This window comes from Myotis lucifugus, unplaced genomic scaffold (genome assembly GCF_000147115.1).
Source record: "Myotis lucifugus unplaced genomic scaffold, Myoluc2.0 scaffold_23, whole genome shotgun sequence".
In the NCBI taxonomy this organism is placed as follows: domain Eukaryota; kingdom Metazoa; phylum Chordata; class Mammalia; order Chiroptera; family Vespertilionidae; genus Myotis; species Myotis lucifugus.
In genome coordinates this window covers 8,331,890-8,349,921 of record NW_005871071.1, presented here as the reverse complement: position 1 = coordinate 8,349,921, position 18,032 = coordinate 8,331,890, and the positions used below count along the sequence as shown (strand labels likewise).

General features: G+C 38.0%; 1 non-coding gene across 1 annotated transcript; it reads left to right on the top strand.

Annotated features, from left to right (window-relative positions):
• The first annotated feature begins 8,094 nt into the window (after positions 1-8,094).
• LOC111825376 lies at positions 8,095-8,201 on the top strand. Its single transcript, XR_002828541.1, has one exon. It is a non-coding gene; the product is annotated as a U6 spliceosomal RNA (small nuclear RNA).
• Positions 8,202-18,032: the final 9,831 nt, after the last annotated feature.

Sequence of the window (18,032 nt, the reverse complement as noted above, 5' to 3'; positions counted from 1 at the left end):
TTTGCTGCCTACATTTTCTTCCAGGATTTTTATGGTTTCACAACTTACATTTTAAGTATTTTATCCATTTTGAGTTTATTTTTGTGTATGGTGTAAATTGGTGGTCTAGTTTCATTTTTTTGTGTGTACTTGTTCAATTTTCCCAACACCATTTATTCCCAACTCCACTCTATACTCTTGCCTAATTTTTCAAATATCAATTGAGCATAATGGCTTAGGTCGATTTCTGGGGTCTCTGTTCTGTCCATTGATCTATATGTCTGTTCTTGTGCCAGTACCAGGCTGTTTTGATTACAGTGGTTTTATAATATAACTTGATATCCAGTATTGTGATCCCTCCAACTTTGTTCTCCTTTCTCAAGATTGACGCAGCTATTCGGGATTTTTTTTTTTTTTTGGTTTCATATACATTTTGGAATATTTGTTCTAGATCTGCAAAACATACCGTTGGTATTTTAATAGGGATTGCATGGAGTCTATAGATTGTTTTGGGTAGTATGGACATTTTAATAATGTTAATTCTACCAATCTATAAACACGGTATATTCTTCCATTTGTTTATATCTTCTTCTATCTCTTTTTCAACATCCTGTAGTTTTCTGAGTACAAGTCTTTTACCTCCTTGGTTAAGTTTATTCCTAAGTATCTTAATTTTTGTTGCAATGGTAAATTAGATTTTTTTTTGTAGTTTCTCTTTCTGAGAGTTCATTATTGATGTATAAAAGTGCCATCGATTCCTGCTAATTTTGTATTAATTTTGTATCCTGCTATGTTGCTGAATTCATTTATGAAATCTAGTAGTTTTTTGGTGGAGTCTTTAGAGTTTTTATATACAATATCATGTCATTTGTGAATATGACAGTTTTACTTCCTCCTTTCAATTTGGCTGCTTTTTTATTTTTCTTCTTGTCTAATTGCTGCAACTAGGACTTCCAGTACTTTGTTGGATAAGAGTGGTGAAAGTGGACATCCACTTGTTCCCATTCTGAGGGGAAATGGTTTTAGTTTTTGCCCATTGAGTGTGATGTTGGCTGTAGGTTTGTCATACATGGCCTTTATTATGTTGAGATATGATCCCTCTATTCCCACTTTGCTGAGAGTTTCTATAAAAAATGGGCATTAGATTTTGTCTAATGCTTTTCTGCATCTATTGATATGATCATGCAATTTTGAGCTTTCAATTTGTTTATGTGATTAACACATTTATTGATTTGTGTGTATTGTGCCAGCCTTGCATCCCTGGAATGAATCGCACTTGGTCATGGTGTATGATCTTTTTAATGTACTAGTGGCCCAGTGCATGAAATTTGTGCATTTTAAAAGAGAATTAATTAGAGGAAATATTTTAATATTGCTATTTGCCCTTTCTCTATAATAGAAGTGTAGGAGATGAAAGAAAATTAGTAAAATGCATATGAAGATCTCCCTCCTGTCAGAGTCTGGGGCGCACTGTGGAACCCAGAGTCAAGTCCCCGTCCACCCGCGTGTGCCTCGAAATCGCACAAGACCCAGACCCGACCAGCCCCACCCCCATCAAGCCCTGCTGTGTGGGGGGTGCAGCCTCAGGTCCCCTGGCCTGGCACCAGGTGGGGGGTGCAGCCTGTGGTCCCCCAGCCTGGCTCAGGTCCCCATCAAGCCCCGCCAGGCAGGGGGTGCAGCCTCAGTTCCCCTGGCCCAGCTTCAAGTCCCCCAGCCGCAGAGCTGGGGCGGGGGGTGCGGCCTCAGGTCCCCTGGCCATTTGCATATTAGTTCTTTATTACATAGGACTAGAGGCCCAGTGCACAAAATTCGAGTACTGGGGGGGGGGGGGTCCCTGAGCCCAGCCTGCACCCTCTCCAATCTGGAATCCCTCTCACAATCCGGGACTGCTTGCTCCTAACTGCTTGCCTGCCTGCCTGCCTGATTTCCCCTAACTGCTTCTGCCTGCCAGCCTGATTGCCCCCTAACCACTCCCCTGCCGGGCTGGTCATCCCTAACTGTCCTCCCCTGCCAGCCTGATCGCCCCCAACTGCACTCCCTTGCCGGCCATCTTGTGACCACATGGGAGTGGCCATCTTTGTGCGAGGGTGTGATGATCAATTTGCATATTGCCTCTTTATTATATAGGATTTCTGGATCAAATTTGCTAAAATTTTGTTGAGGATTTTAGCATCTAGTTCATCAGAGATATTGGCCTGTAATTCTTTTTCTTTGTAATGTCTTTATCTGATTTTGGATTTAGAATAATGCTGGTCTTGTAAACAAATCTTGGAAGTGTTCCTTCCTCTTGGGTTTTTGGAAATGTTTGAGAAGGAGAAGTGTTAGTTCTTCTTTAAGTGTTTGGTAAAACTCCCCTGTGAAGCCATCCAGATCAGGGCTTTTGTTTGCTGGGAGTTTTTTTTATTACTGCTTCAATTTCATCATTGTTGTTGGCTTATTCAGGTTTTCTAATTCTTCCTGATTCAGTTTTGGATGATTGTATGCTTCTAGGAATTTATCCATTTTGTCCAGATTGTCCAATTTGTCAGCATATAATTGTTTGTTATAATTCTTAAAATTCTATGTACTTTTTGGTGTCAATTGTTACTTCTCCTCATTCATTTCTGATTTTATTTATTTGGGACCTCTGTCTTTTTTTCTTCATGAGTCTGGTTAAAGGTTTGTCAGTCTTTTTATGTTTCCAAAGAATCAGCTGTTAGTTTCATTGATCTTTTGTATTCTTTAAAACTCTATCTTGTTTATTTCTGCTCTGATCTTTATTACTTCCTTTCTTCTACCCACTTTGGGCTTTGTTTGTTTTTCTTTTCCAAGTCCCTCTAAGTGGAAAGTTAGATTGTTTATTTGAGATTTTTCTTGTTTCTTGAGGTAGCCTGTAATGAATTTCCCTCTTAGGACTGTGTTCGCTGTGTCACTTAGGTTTTAGATTGTTGTGCTCTCATTTTCACTTGTTTCAAGGTAACTTTTGATTTCTTCCTTGATCTCATTGTTAACTTATTCATCGTTTCATAACATGTTATTTAGCCACTATGTCTTTGTGTGTTTTTCAGGTTTTTTTCTCGTGACTGACTGATTTCTAGTTTTATACCATCATGGTCAGAAAAGATGCTTGATATGATTTCAATCTTCTTAAATTTATTGAGACTTGTTCTGTGTCCTAACATGCGGTCCAAGAAAATGTTCCATGTGTACTTGAAAAGAATGTATATTTTTTCACTTTGGGGTAAAATGCTCTGAAGATATCAATGAAATTTATCTGATCCAGTGTGTCATTTAAAGCCACTGTTTCTGTCTGGAAGATCATCCATTGATACCAATGGGGTGTTAAAATCCCCTACAATTCCAACTTTCTAATGATGATACTGCAGCTAACTTGCATAACCTATTTCAAATTAAAAGCTCAGCTATAAGGAAGTTTGAAAAATGTAGTTTTTACTTTCTGATCTTGGCAAAACAGGAAGGCACCCAAAAGCTATTTGCAAATAGATCATAAGCACAACAGAAGGGTGAGAAGAATGAATTAACATGCATTTATTCCAGGAATTTGTGCATTGTGTTTTGGAATATGTGTCTGTTACTCTTAGTTCCTACTCTAGTAGGCATTTACCAGCAAAGAAAACAACATATAAAAAAATAAAATAGAAAAATAAATGTTTTATGAAATAATGTTTTGATTTTGTATGTGTATGTATGTTGTGTTGTACTCTAAATTGTATTTCTTAGTGTGGGTCATAGTAAAAATGGTTGGAAAATGTTTCCTTACATGTAACTCCCTCAATTCCCTGGTATTTTAAGTCTGGCTGTGGTACATCTGTGTATTGCAGAGAACTCTGTAATTCACTCCCTATAGTTCCATTTGCATACACGTGTGCACGCGCACACATACACGCGCACGCACGCACGTCCAATATCTGTGCTCCTCATTAGACTCTGGCTCCCAGAGGAGAGGTCAGATACTGTGTTGGTCTTGCTTTCTGTTACCTTGTCATTAGGTCTGTCACGTAGTAGCTTTTTTTCACATTTGCTGAATGAATAAAGGAGAAAGGGTTTGTGTCGCTGAGCTATTCCTAGGACTAATGAGTAGACTAGAGACTTTGAAAAAGTGCATAAACTCAAAATAAGATTTGCAACAGGAGAAACTGAAGCAAAGAAAAGATATTTTAGCACAATCAACCATAAGAGAACAAGAGCATCATGGAACCTGAAGAGAAACTTTGACCAGATCAGCATAGAGACTCCTCCCTTGGCCTTGGTGCAAAGACTTGTCACCAGCTCCTTAGTGCAGCAGAATAGGAAGCATATAAGAAACACATTCCAAGTAAACATGTGTAGTTCATTGAAATGAGATATCTTCTAAGATAACTGTGGGTTCAGTTATTTTACATGCTCCTCAGTATGTGTGAATTAAGAACCTCTTAATGGCATTGTATGTAGATTTCTGTGCTGGGTGTACCTACATAATCATAGAGTGACGAATCTTGTGAGTAAAGCTAAACTGTCCCTTACTCCTAGGAATAAATTTAACCAAGGATATAAAAGACCTGTACTCAGAAAATCATAAGACACTGCAGGAAGAAATTGAAGAAGATGCAAATAAGTGGAAGCATATACCATGTTCATAGATAGAAAGAATTAACATCATTAAAATGTCCATACTACCCAAAGCAATTTATAGATTTAATGCAAGTCCTATCAAGATACCAATGGCATATTTCACATAACTAGAACAAATATTTCAAAAATGTATATGGGATCACAAAAAAACCCAAATAGCCACAACAATCTTGAGAAAGAAGAACAAAGTTGGAGAAATCATACTAACTCATATTAAACTATACTACAAGGCCATAGCAATCAAAACTGCATAGTACTGGCATAAAACCTGACATTTAGATTAGTGGAACAGAATAGAGAGGCCAGAAATAAACTCATGCCTTTATGGTCAATTAATATTTGACAAAATGAGACAAAAACATACAATAAGGTAAAGATAGTCTATTCAATAAATGGTATTTGGAAAGTTGGACAGATACATCCAAAAAATGAAACTAGACCACCTTTTATACTATATACAAGAATAAACTCAAAATGGATTAAAGGTTTAAATTGTTATACTTGAAACCATAAAAATACTAGAAGAAAACGTAGGCAGTAAAATATTGGACATTTCTTATAGCAATATTTATTTCTGACATATCTCCTCAGGCAAGGGAAACAAAAGAAAAAATAAACAAATGGGACTACATCAAACTAAAAATGCTTTTGCACAGCCAAAGAAACCATCAACAAAATGAAAAGACAACCCTTTGAATCGGAGAACATATTCACTGATGTTACATCTGATAAGGGGTTAACATGTAAAATTTATAAAGAATTTACAAAACTCAACACCAAAAAAACCCACAAAACAATCTAATTAAAAAGTGGGCAAAGAATCTGAACAGACACTTCTCCAAAGAAAGTATACAGATGCCTATATACATATGAAAAGATGCTCAGTACCACTAATCATCAGAGAAATACAAATTAAAACCACAATGAGATATTGCCTTACACCTGTCAGAATGGTTACCATCAATAAATCAACAAACAACAAGTGCTGGGGAGGATGTGAAGAAAAGGGAACCCTCCTGCACTGTTGGTGGGAATGCAGATTAATGCAGCCACGGTGGGGAGCAGTTGGAGGTTCCTCAAAAAATTAAAAATGGAGCTCCCATTTGATCCAGCAATTCTAGTTATGGAAATATATCCAAAGAAACCCAAAACATTAGTTCAAAATAATATATGCTCCCCTATGCTCATTGCACTGTTATTTACAATAACCAAGATTTGGAAGCAGCCCAAATGTCCATCAGTGGTACATTTACACAATGGAATAATACTTGGCCTTTAGAAAGAAGAAAATCTTACCTTCTGTGACAACACGGATGGACCTGGAGAGCATTATGCTAAATGAAATAAGCCAGTCAGAGAAAGACAAGTACCATATGATTTCACCCATATGTGGAATCTAATGAACAAAATAAGCTAACAAACAAAATAGACATAGACTCATATGTACAGAGAACAGACTGACAGCTGTCAGAGGGTAGAAGTGATGGGGAACTGGGTGGAAAAGGTGAAGGGATTAAGGAAAAAAACTCATAGACACAGACAACAGTGTGTGATTACCACGGGGAAAGGGGAGCTGTGGGAGGTAGAAGAGAGCAAAGGGGGGATAAATGGTTTTGGAAGGAGACTTGACTTGGGTGTTGAACACACACAATACAATATACAGATGATGTATTACAGAACTATACACCTGAACCTATATACTTTTATTAACCAATATCACCCCAATAAGTTTAATAAAAATTATAATAAAGAAATTGGAATTGAGTCAGATACCACTTGCTCTAGATTTGGAAGGGCCCAGCTAGAAACAACGTCTTAAACACACGTGTCTCCCTGATATTGGCCAGGCATGGTGTGCTGCTGTCTAGCCACCAGCTTTGACTGTAGAGAGGCAGTTGTGCTCCCTGGGATTGTGACTGTGGCAGTACATCCTTAAACTCAATTATAGCCTCTGATTCCTGCTTCCTTTCAGTAATTCTGAAAGCACCTGGTTCCCTGTGTTAAATCCATTTCTTCTTAAAATACTCAGCGATGCCTTGAGTCATGTTTACCTGAAACAGACCCTAATATGAGGATTTACGTGCAAGTGACTTATTAAGGACGTGGTTCCCAGAGAAACCATGAAGGGGGTGATGGAAGCGGAACTGGGAAAAGGAAGAAGTCAAGTGAGGGTACAATTTTAGTCATAGTTCCAGCCCCATCCAGATCCCACAGAAGTGCTTACCCCAGGAAATATTAAATTACCCCAGGAAGCTAGTTACACCACAGAGGTTGACCTAGGTTGAGACAAGAGAGCTGGGCCTTCAAAACCTCACACCATCTTCCACTAGCTATAGGCCACACCTTCAGGGTATGGGGATCTGCTGTGCTCACAGACAAAGTGGCTCAGGAGTCCCAGGGCAGTTTTCTGGAGAGAAGCAGGTGATTAAAAGCAAAAGCCTATACAAACTTGGGGGAGGGAGCACAGAAATATTAAAAGAGTTCCTCAGAGGAACAAGGAGGACTGGGTCCTCTACAGGGTGATGTAACTTATGCCAAATCCTGACAGATATGACCAGCAACAAAGTTCACAATGTGCTAGTTGCTCACTGGCAGGTAGTTGTAATTATCCACACTAACAATGCTATTCAAGTTGAACCTGCAACTAAAATGGGTTTCCAGAATTGCCATCATATATGTAACTGTTATTAACCATAGCCTAGATTCAGCCCTTTAGACTTCAGGTTTTCTACCTCAGATATAGAATTTTTTTGAAATGGATTGGCTTTTTTTCTCTCATTTTCATAGACATTTAGCAAGGGAAAAAAAGAAAGAAAGTGGCATTTGCAGTTGAACGGGACCTCGGCATCCCACCACGTGGGTGGAAGGGATGCAGCCATGTTAACCTCAACTCCAATTACCTAGCCTGCACACCACGAGGCCCCCTGGTGGCTTCCTCCATGAATGTGCAAAGAACTAATTCTCAGAGAGAGGTGGAGGGGGGGAGAATAAGGAGAGGGGAGAGGGAGAGGGGAGAGGGAGAGGGAGAGGGAGAGGGAGAGGGAGAGGAGAAGAGGAGGGGAGGGGAGGGAGGGAGGGAGGGAGGGAGAGAGGGAGAGAGGAAGAGAGAGATCTGAATAATTTTACTTTCTGTTCATCTATTTCAGGGTCTAGTGAAGATTTATTTACTGTTCCACAATACTTATTTCTCTCAAAGCACTTTTCCTTCTTCAAATCATCAATTTGAAAAGCATGGTTTGCCACAGGCCATTAATAAGCCATTACTAATTCCCTTTCCTTCTCCAAACCTTTCATTTTAAAACCCAGAAATATTGAATAAAGTGTGTTTTGAAATATCAGTGGTAACACAAAGAAAGTAATTGTATTACTGATAGTGAGAAGGACTGAAGTTCTTTTTTATTTTCTGATAAAAATTTCACATCTGGTCTTTAGCTGACAAAGATGTGACTAGCAGCAAAAATATCAACTGGGACCATAGCAGCATACATTAAGAATGTAACTTGAGTGCTAGCTTCGGCAGCACATATACTAAAACTGGAACGATGCAGAGAAGATAAGCATGGCCCCTGCACAAGGATGACACGCAAATTTGTGAAGCATTCCATATTTTTAAATTTACAAAGTGATGCAAAGCAAGGGACTGAATCCAAGAATACTCTATCCAGCAAGGCTATCATTCAAAATTGAAGGGGAAATAAGGAGCTTCACAGACAAAAAAAAAAAAAAAAAAGGCTAAGGGAGTTTATCACTACCAAGCCAGCAATGCAAGAAATGCTAAAGGGACCGGTGTAAAAAGAAGAAATAAAAAGGGAAGAAGGAACACAGACACAAAAAAATAAAAATGGCTACAAACAAGTACCTATCAATAATAACTTCAAATGTAAATGGGCTAAATGCTCCAACCAAAAGACATCGAGTGGCTGAATGGATATAAAGACATGCCCCATACATCTGCTGTTTACAAGAGACCCACCTCAGAACAAGGAATCACACAGACTGAAAGTGAAGGGATGGAAAAATATCTTTCAGGCAAATGGAAATGAAAAAAAAGCTGGGGTAGCAATACTTATATCTGACAAAATAGACCTCAAAATGAAGGCCATAACAAGAGATAAGGAAGGCCACTTCATAATACTAAAGGGATCAATACAACAAGAGGATATAACCCTGATAAACATATATGCACCAATGCAGGAGCACCCAAATACATAAAAAAAACTCCTGGAAGATATCAAGAGAGAGATTGACAACAATACAATCATAGTAGGGGACTTTAATATACCACTGACATCAGTGGACAAATCCTCTAGACAAAAAATCAGCAAAGAAACAGAAATCCTAAATGACTCACTAGATCAGATGGACTTAATTGACATCTTCAGAACATTTCACCCCAAAGCCACAAAATATACGTTCTTCTCAAGTGCACATGGGACATTTTCAAAATAGACCACATATTGGGTCACAAGCAAAGTCTCTCCAATTCAAGAAGATTGAAATCATATCAAGCATCTTCTCAAACCACAATAGCATAATATTAGAAATAAAGTACAATAAAAACAATCAAAAAAATGCAAAAACTTGGAAGCTGAATAGCATGCTATTAAACAATGATTGGGTTACCAAAGAGATCAAAGAAGAAATTAAAAACATCCTGGAAATGAATGAAAATGAAAACACAACAATCCAAAATCTATGGAACACAATGAAAGCAGTCCTGAGAGGGACGTTTATAGCTCTATAGGCCTACCTCAAAAAAAAAGAAAAAAAAAACAACAACAAGAAAAAATGGTAGTAAATCATCTAACTCTACAACTTAAAGAATTAGAAAGAGAGCAACAAGAAAAGCCCAGAGTGCACAGAAGGAAGGAGATAATAAAGATCAGAGCAGAAATAAACGACATAGAGAACAAAAAAACAATACAAAAGATCAATGAAACCAAGAGCTGGTTCTTTGAAAGTATAAACAAGATTGATGAACCTCTAGCCAGGCTCACCAAGAAGCAAAGAGAAAGGACCCAAATAAACAAAATCAGAAATGAAAGAGGTGAAATAGCAACAGACCCCATAGAAATACTAAGGAATGTAAAAAAAAAAAATACTATGAACAACTCTATTCCAACAAACTAGACAACCTGGAGGAAATGGACATATTCCTAGAAAAATGCAACCTTCCAAAACTCAATCAGGAAGAATCTAAAAATCTCAATAGGCTGATAACTGTGGAAGAAATTGAAGCAGTCATCAAAAAGCTTCCAACAAACCAAAGCCCAGGGCCAGTCCACTTCACAGGGGAGTTTTACAAAACATTCAAGGAAGAACTAAAACCTATCCTGCTCAGACTATTCCAAAAAATTCAAGAGGAAGGAACACTTCCAAGCTCATTCTATGAAGCCAGCATTACCCTAATACCAAAACCAGATAAAGACAGCACAATGAAAGAGAATTACAGGCCAATATTCCTCATGAACATAGATGCCAAAATCCTCAACAAAATTCTAGCAAATCGGACCCAGCATTACATCAGAAAGATCATACACCATGACCAAGTAGGATTTATCCAGGGGATGCAAGAATGGTACAATATCCACGAATCAATAAATGTGATACATCTCATAAACAAATTGAGAGATAAAAGTCACATAGTCATATCAATTGATGCAGAAAAAGCATTCGACAAAATTCAACACCCTTTCTTGATAAAAACTCTCAACAAAGTGGGAATAGAAGGATCATACCTCAACATAATAAAAGCCTTACATGACAAACCCACAGCCAACATCTTACTCAATGGGAAAAAACTAAAACCATTTCCCCTAAGAACAGGAACAAGACAGGGATGCCCACTCTCACCACTCCTGTTCGACATAGTACTGGAAGTACTAGCCATTGCAATCAGACAAGAAGAAATAAAATGCATCAAAATTGGAAAAGAAGTAAAACTGTCCTTTACTCACAGGATGACCATGATTCCTGTACATAGAATACCCTGAAGGCCTACATCAAAAAAATTAATAGACTTAATAAATGAATGTGGCAATATAGCAGGATACAAAATTAACCCCCACGAAATCTATGGCATTTCTATACACCAATAGTGAACTTACAGAAAGAGAGACTTAAAAAGCAATCCCATTTACCATTGCACCAAAAAAATTAAGATACCTAGGAATAAAATTAATTAAAGGACGTAAAAGACCTGTACTCGGGAAACTACAGGACATTGAAAAAAGAGATAGAGAAAGACGTAAACAAATGGAAGAACATCCCATGTTCATGGATTGGTAGAATCAACATCATTAAAATGTCCATACTACCCAAAGCAATCTATAGATTCAATGCACTCCCCATTAAAATACCAACGGCATATTTCACAGACCTAGAATGAACTCTCCAAAAATTCATCTGGAATAAAAAAAAAAGACCCCAAATAGCTGCAACAATCCTGAGAAAGAAGAACAAAGTAGGTGGGATCTCAATACCAGATATCACGCTGTATTACAAAGCCACAGTTCTCAAAACTGCCTGGTACTGGCACAAGAACAGACATATAGATCAATGGGATAGAATAGAGAACCCAGAAATCGACCCAAACCATTATGCTCAATTAATATTTGACAAAGGAGGCAAGAACATACAATGGAGTCAAGACAGTCTCTTCAATAAATGGTGTTGGGAAGATTGGACAGATACATGCAAAAAAATTGAAACTAGACCACCAGCTTACACCATACACAAAAATAAACTCAAATTTGCAACAGCATGGATGGAATTGGAGAGCATTATGCTGAGTGAAATAAACCAGTCAGAGAAAGATAAATATCACATGATCTCACTCATTTATGGAATATAATCAACAACATAAACTGATAAACAAAAACAGATCCAGAGATAGAGAAGCATTGATTAGACCAGGGGTCCTCAAACTACGGCCCACGGGCCACATGCAAATACAAATATTGTATTTGTTCCCATTTTGTTTTTTTACTTCAAAATAAGATATGTTCAGTGTGCATAGGAATTTGTTCATAGTTTTTTTAAAAACTATAGTCCTGCCCTCCAACGGTCTGAGGGACAGTGAACTGGCCCCCTGTTTAAAAAGTTTGAGGACCTCTGGATTAGACCATCAAACCTCAGAGGGAAGGTAGGGGAGGGTAAAAGGAAGGGGGAGAGATCAACCAAAAGACTTGTATGCATGCATATAAGTCTAACCAATAGACACAGACAACAGGGGGGTGAGGGCATGATTGGGGGGCTAAGGGGGCAATGGGGGCAATAAGGACATATGTGTAATACCTTAATCAATAAAGAGAAAAAATTAAAGAAAGAAAGAATGTAACTTGAATATAATGCAGTAGTTTGAATTTAGGCATGGGTATCTTGTTTACTATTGGTTATATCATTAGAAAAGGTTTTGGGGTTTTTTGTACCCAGGCATCTCATGAGAAACCATGACTTCCCAGTTAGCCACTTAATAGGGGAACTGCTTAGCTTTCTCCCCAGCACAGCCTCAGTGATAGAACATAGGCAGGTCCACACATGACTGTTATACCTATTGATACCTGATGGTAAAATTGCTGTCTTTCCCCTAGTGATAAATATTATATTCCTTATATTCCCATGGACTAGGGATGAAGGGATGAGTAGGGGTGGGGACTGGCACAGCATTCAAGGTGTCTTTTGGTTTATACAATTCTGAGTCTTTGTTCTCTGTGTAAAAGCCCATTCAGAAAGGAAAAAAAAAAGAACCTGCTCTGCTCTCTTCTTTAAACTAAAACATTAAGGCAACATTACCAACCAAGACTGAGGCTCCCCCGGCCTTCCTTTCCCTTTCTGCGTATCCTGGCAATTCCATCAGCATTTCTTGAACTGATTTCCCATTACCCCTTTCTAGTTTTATAATTCTCTTCTATAATATTATATTAAGTACTCAAAGTATTACTGAAACCCAACCTATAAAAATTCTCACATTTTACTAATCCATAAGGTTAATATGCTTTTGATGGAAAGTCAAGGGGTTTATTTTCAGAAAGTAATACTATCCCAGGCCACAAAAAATAAAAATCTCAAGTTCTCAAAGTTGTAAAGACCATATTCTCTAACCACAGGGCCATAAAATTGGAAGTTTATAACTAAAGGACAAGTGGAAAAAGTCAAAGACACTTAAAAACTAAGAATTCATTTTGCCCTGACCAGTGTACTCAGTGGTTAGAGGGTTGACTCAAGCACTGAAGAATCACAGATTTGATTCCCAGTCAAGGGCACGTACTGGGTTGCAGGTTCGATCCCCAGCCCTCGTCGAAGCCAGCTCCAGAGACAACCAATCCATATGTCTCTCTCATATTGATGTCTCTCTCTCTCTCTCTCTCTCTCTCTCTCTCTCTCTCTCTCTCTCTCTTTCTCCCTCACTCCCTCCTTTCCATTCTCTCTAAAAATCAATGGAAAAATCCTCAAGTAAGGATTAACCAAAAAAATTAAAAATTAAAATAAAAACTAAGAATTCATTTTTATGTAAAGTTTAATGAAAAAAGAAAGAAAAGTGGCTAAAACTACCAAGATGCAATAAAATGACAACGTTATACCTTATAATGTGAGTCTCTGGCAAAGCTGAACCGAGGGTAAAGGTAAAATCTTAACGCATTTTTTAAAAATATATTTTATTGATTTTTTACAGAGAGGAAGGGAGAGGGATAGAGAGTCAGAAACATCGATGAGAGAGAAACACCGATCAGCTGCCTCCTGCACACCTCCTACTGGGGATGTGCCCACAACCAAGGTACATGCCCTTGACCAGAATCGAACCTGGGACCCTTCAGTCTGTAGGCCGACGCTCTATCCATTGGGCCAAACCAGTTAAAGCTTAACGCATTTTTAAAAATGTTTTTTACTGATGAGAGAGAGAGAGAGAGAGAGAGAGAGAGAGAGAGAGAGAGAGAAAGAGAAAGAAGAGAAGAGAAGAGAAGAGAAGAGAAGAGAAGAGAAGAGAAGAGAAGAGAAGAGAAGAGAAGAGAAGAGAAGAGAAATATCGATGAGAGAGAAACATTGATTGGCTGCCTCCTGCACACTGCCTACTGGGGATTGAGCCGGCAACCCGGGCATGTGCCCTGACTGGGAATCGAACTGGTGACTTCTTAGCACATGGGTCAATGCTTAACCACTAATAAGCCACACCAGCCAGGCTTAATACATTTTTTATTAAATAAAAAATAACACAAATAAAAAAGAAGGAAATATATATTTTAATATAAATTTATATATATGTAAAGTATTTAGGAGGGGATTATTTGAAAGTACCAATAAAAGAGACACAACTAACTAAAACACACACTCATACATAAGGCAACAAGTAAACACCTTAAAATTAATAAAGGACGTAATGCTACAGATAAGAAGAAAACAGAAAATTCATGAGAGAATATCACATAAAACTATCGCTATAAATTTTAAAATCTCCCTGTAAAGGATGATTTTCTAAAGAAATACAACTGCATTAGTTAATACTGCTATACAGCAAACCCAGAAGTTTAAAACAGTAGCACTTATTACTGTTCATGAGTCTGCATCAGCTGGATGTTTCTTCTGGTCTTGCTGGGGCTCGCTCATAAGTTTGCAGTCAGCTGCAGGTTAATTGGACAGCTCATCTTGTCTTGGCTAATCTTGTCTCAGATCTTGCACATTTTAGGAGATGACTGGCTATACGCTGGTCTAGGACGGTCTTGGATGGGACACTGTGGTTTCCTCCATGTGCTCTCTCATTCTCCAGCAGGCTAACTTTCGCTTATTCACAGGGTTCCAAGAGTAAGGGCAGAATGCACAAGGCCCTGTGAGGCACAAGCTAGGAAATGACACACTGTCACTTCCATCAGAATCTATTGGCCAAAGCAAGTTATAAGATCAGCCCAGATTCAAGATGCAAAGAAAGAGAATCCACACCTTGATGGGAAGAGTTGCAAAGCCACTGGAAAGCACATGGATACAAGGTGGGCATTAATTGGATTCATCCATGCAATCAACCCACCGCAAAAACTAAGAGAAAATCTGTATATACCATGTATATACCATGAATGGCACTGAAAGGGCTGTCAGAGAACTACTCCCAAATATGTGTCAGACCCAATGTGTTCAAACCATTACTAATTCCCAGAAAGTTCTTTCAAATACTTGAGGAACAGAGAATTTCTGTGCTGTAAGACTGGTCCAGGGCATAGAGAAATAGAAAGCTTTAATTCTTTCTGTGAATATGGCAATAATGCTGATCTGACATATCAAAGAAAAATAGCGGGCAAATATCATTTGTGACTATATATCTAAAATATTTATATAAAATATTAGCAAATAAGATACAGGAGAATATAAAAGATATGAAACCCCAATGGGTCATGGAATGGTTTCTTTTAGAAATTCAAAGACAGTTTAATATATTTTTTAAAAAACTATTAGTATTATTTATCATGTCTATATATATATATATATATATATATATATATATATATATATATATCTTAAGAAATCATATATATATCATCTTAAATACTAAAAAAATATATTTGGCAAGATTTATCATTTAATTACTAGCGATACAGGAATCAAAGGAACTTATGTAAAGTGGTCTTAAAAATTGTTTCAAGTCGCCCAGCCAGGTGTGGCTCAGCGGTTGAGCGTCGACCCAGGAACCAAGAGGTCGCCGGTTCGATTCCTGGTCAGGGCATATGCCCAGGTTGCGGGCTCGATCCCCAGTGGGGGGCATGCAGGAGGCAGCCAATCAATGGTTCTCTCTCATCATTGATGTTTCTATCTCTCTTTCCCTCTCCCTTCCTCTCTGACATCAATAAAAATGTATTTTTTTAAAAAATTGTTTCAAGTCAACATCTTACAGCATGCTTGAACATGTAGAGCACTGGTTGAGTAAGATTATAGTTACTGTGTTAAAAAAAAGAGAAGGGACAATGAATTATTAATTAAAAATGGTAAGCATATTTAAAGAAATTTAAACAAGTGCATTTACAACAGATATTTGAAGGCCTTTAATATATTAATATAAGGTTTCAAAACATACTTGACTACTGTACTCTTTTTAAAGGATATAAAAGGGGACTTTGAAAAACACTGCTACAAAGACACTCTCTTTTCAATCAGATATAAGGCAAAAATGAGTCTAGAATGATTTAAGATCATTCTAGAAGTGCTAGTCAGTACAATCTGAGAAGATAACAAAACAAGGAATAAATACTGTGAAATGAAAAAGGCAAAATCATTATTACTTACTGCTGATGATTGCCTAGCTGAAATACCAAGAAAAACAACTGGAACACTATAAAACTAATAAGAAATCAATCTTTTACTGATTAGTACACAAACTCAATAGGTTCCTTATATTCCAATATTAGTCCATTAGAAATTACAATATAGAACAACAAAAACTATAAAATATCTAGGAAAAACTTAAGAAATATATAAGAGCTACATAAAGAAAACAGAAGCAATACAAGAAATTTTTTCTGAAAAACATTAAAAATTAAAAGGGTAGAAATGGTATATCTCAAATTTAAAAATTAAACACCATAAAAATGTCAATTTTACCTAAACTAATCATAAATACTAAAGAATTCCAGTGCCATCTAAAATTTAACCAAATAATTACAATTTTTATCTGAGAAAATGTGAACTATTTCTGTGGAAACCATAAAAAAAAAGAACATGTTTATATGTCAAAAAAGATAAGCCACCATAAATATTAAAAAGGTACACAACACATTCAGGAAAATATTTGCAATATTTATGACACAAGGATAATACCTGAGAAATTTTTTTAAAATACAAATAATTCAAACCTGCATCTTAGGTAATTTTAAGAAATCCAGTCTCCTATTTGATATTTCTTGAAATTTTTAGAAAATACTTTCTCTTTCCTACCTACCAACTCCACTCCAAACTCTCATCTTCCATTTTAGAACAACCATCTGATGTCCTCAAGTTTACAGAAAATTCTATTTCTCCTCTCTCAGCCCCACCCCAGCCCAGGATAATAACCTTTAGGCCTCAATAATCTCCAGAAGTACTTACACCCTACACGGAACAGTTAAGGAAAACAGTACAACATGGGTATCATTGTTTTAAATCGCATCTCCTCTGGAGTTTTACACCAGTGTGAGTTGAAGATATGCTTCTTCCTCCTCATTCTTCCTGATGCCCTCAAGTCTCAACTCTCACAGAGACATATACAATTGGCAAATCTACACTAATAAAAGAGAAACATGCAAATTGGTGCCACTCCGCTATGCCCACCAGCCAATCAGAGTGGGTATGCAAATTAACCCAGCAAAGATGGCGGTTAATTTGCATATGCAGGCATGGAGCAGAGCAGTGAAGAAAGGAGGGAGCCGAGTCAGCGGAGAAGGGAGTGAAGCTCCCTTCTTCGCTGCTTCGCTCCAGCTGCAGGAAGCCCTATTCTTGCAGGAATCTTTCTGCAACGGGCCTCTAGTATTAATATAATGCCCAGAATTGGGAAGGATGCCCTCATACAATAATAGAGGGAATGTTAAACAGTTCTATTCTAGAGGGTCAGTAGGCATTAGGCATCAAAATGCATAAAAATATGAATGCCCTTTGGCTCAGGAAATTTATTTTTAGAGCCTGGCCATTGTTGTTCAGTTGGTTGAGCATTGTCCCATGCACCAGGAGGTCACCAGTTTGATTCCACATCTGGGCACATGCTCAGGTTGTGGGCTCTATCCCCAGTATGGGGCGTGCAGGAGGCAGCCAATCAATGATTCTCTCTCATCATTGATGTTTCTATCTGTCTTTCCCTCTCCCTTCTTCTCTCTGAAATCAATAAAAACATATTTTAAAATTTTTTATTTTTAGAAATTTATTCCAAATAAATAGTAGGAAAAGTGTCTATGGATCAAGAATGTCTGTTACAATATTGTTTACTATTGGCCTGGTGCACAAAATTCATGCATGGAGGGGGGGTTCCCTTAGCCCTGCCTGCACCCTCTCCAATCAGGGACCCCTTGGGAGATGTCCGACTCCCAGTTTAGGCCCAATCAGGCAGGCAACCCAGTGCTGACTGCAGGACTGACTTCCGATTGATGGAGCCTCGGTCCTTCAACCCAGGGTTTATATGTATCAGGATAATAGCAATAACATGCATACACATATCATGGACTATTATACAGCCATTAAACATCAGGATGTAGCTCTACATTAACCGGCTGCACATCAGAAACATCAGGGGAGGCTTCTAAAAATATGCATCTTGTCAGAACCAAGATGGCGGCGTAGGGAGCGGACCTGTGTGTGCTGCTCTCTCACAGCATCACTGAAACTATCAACTATGAAGTAAACAACCGCACTCAGAACCATGGGGAAGTTGGCCCAGTTGGAGATCTACACTGGAGAAAAGAAAGAAGCGCAGTGAGACTGAGTGGGAGCTACGGAGG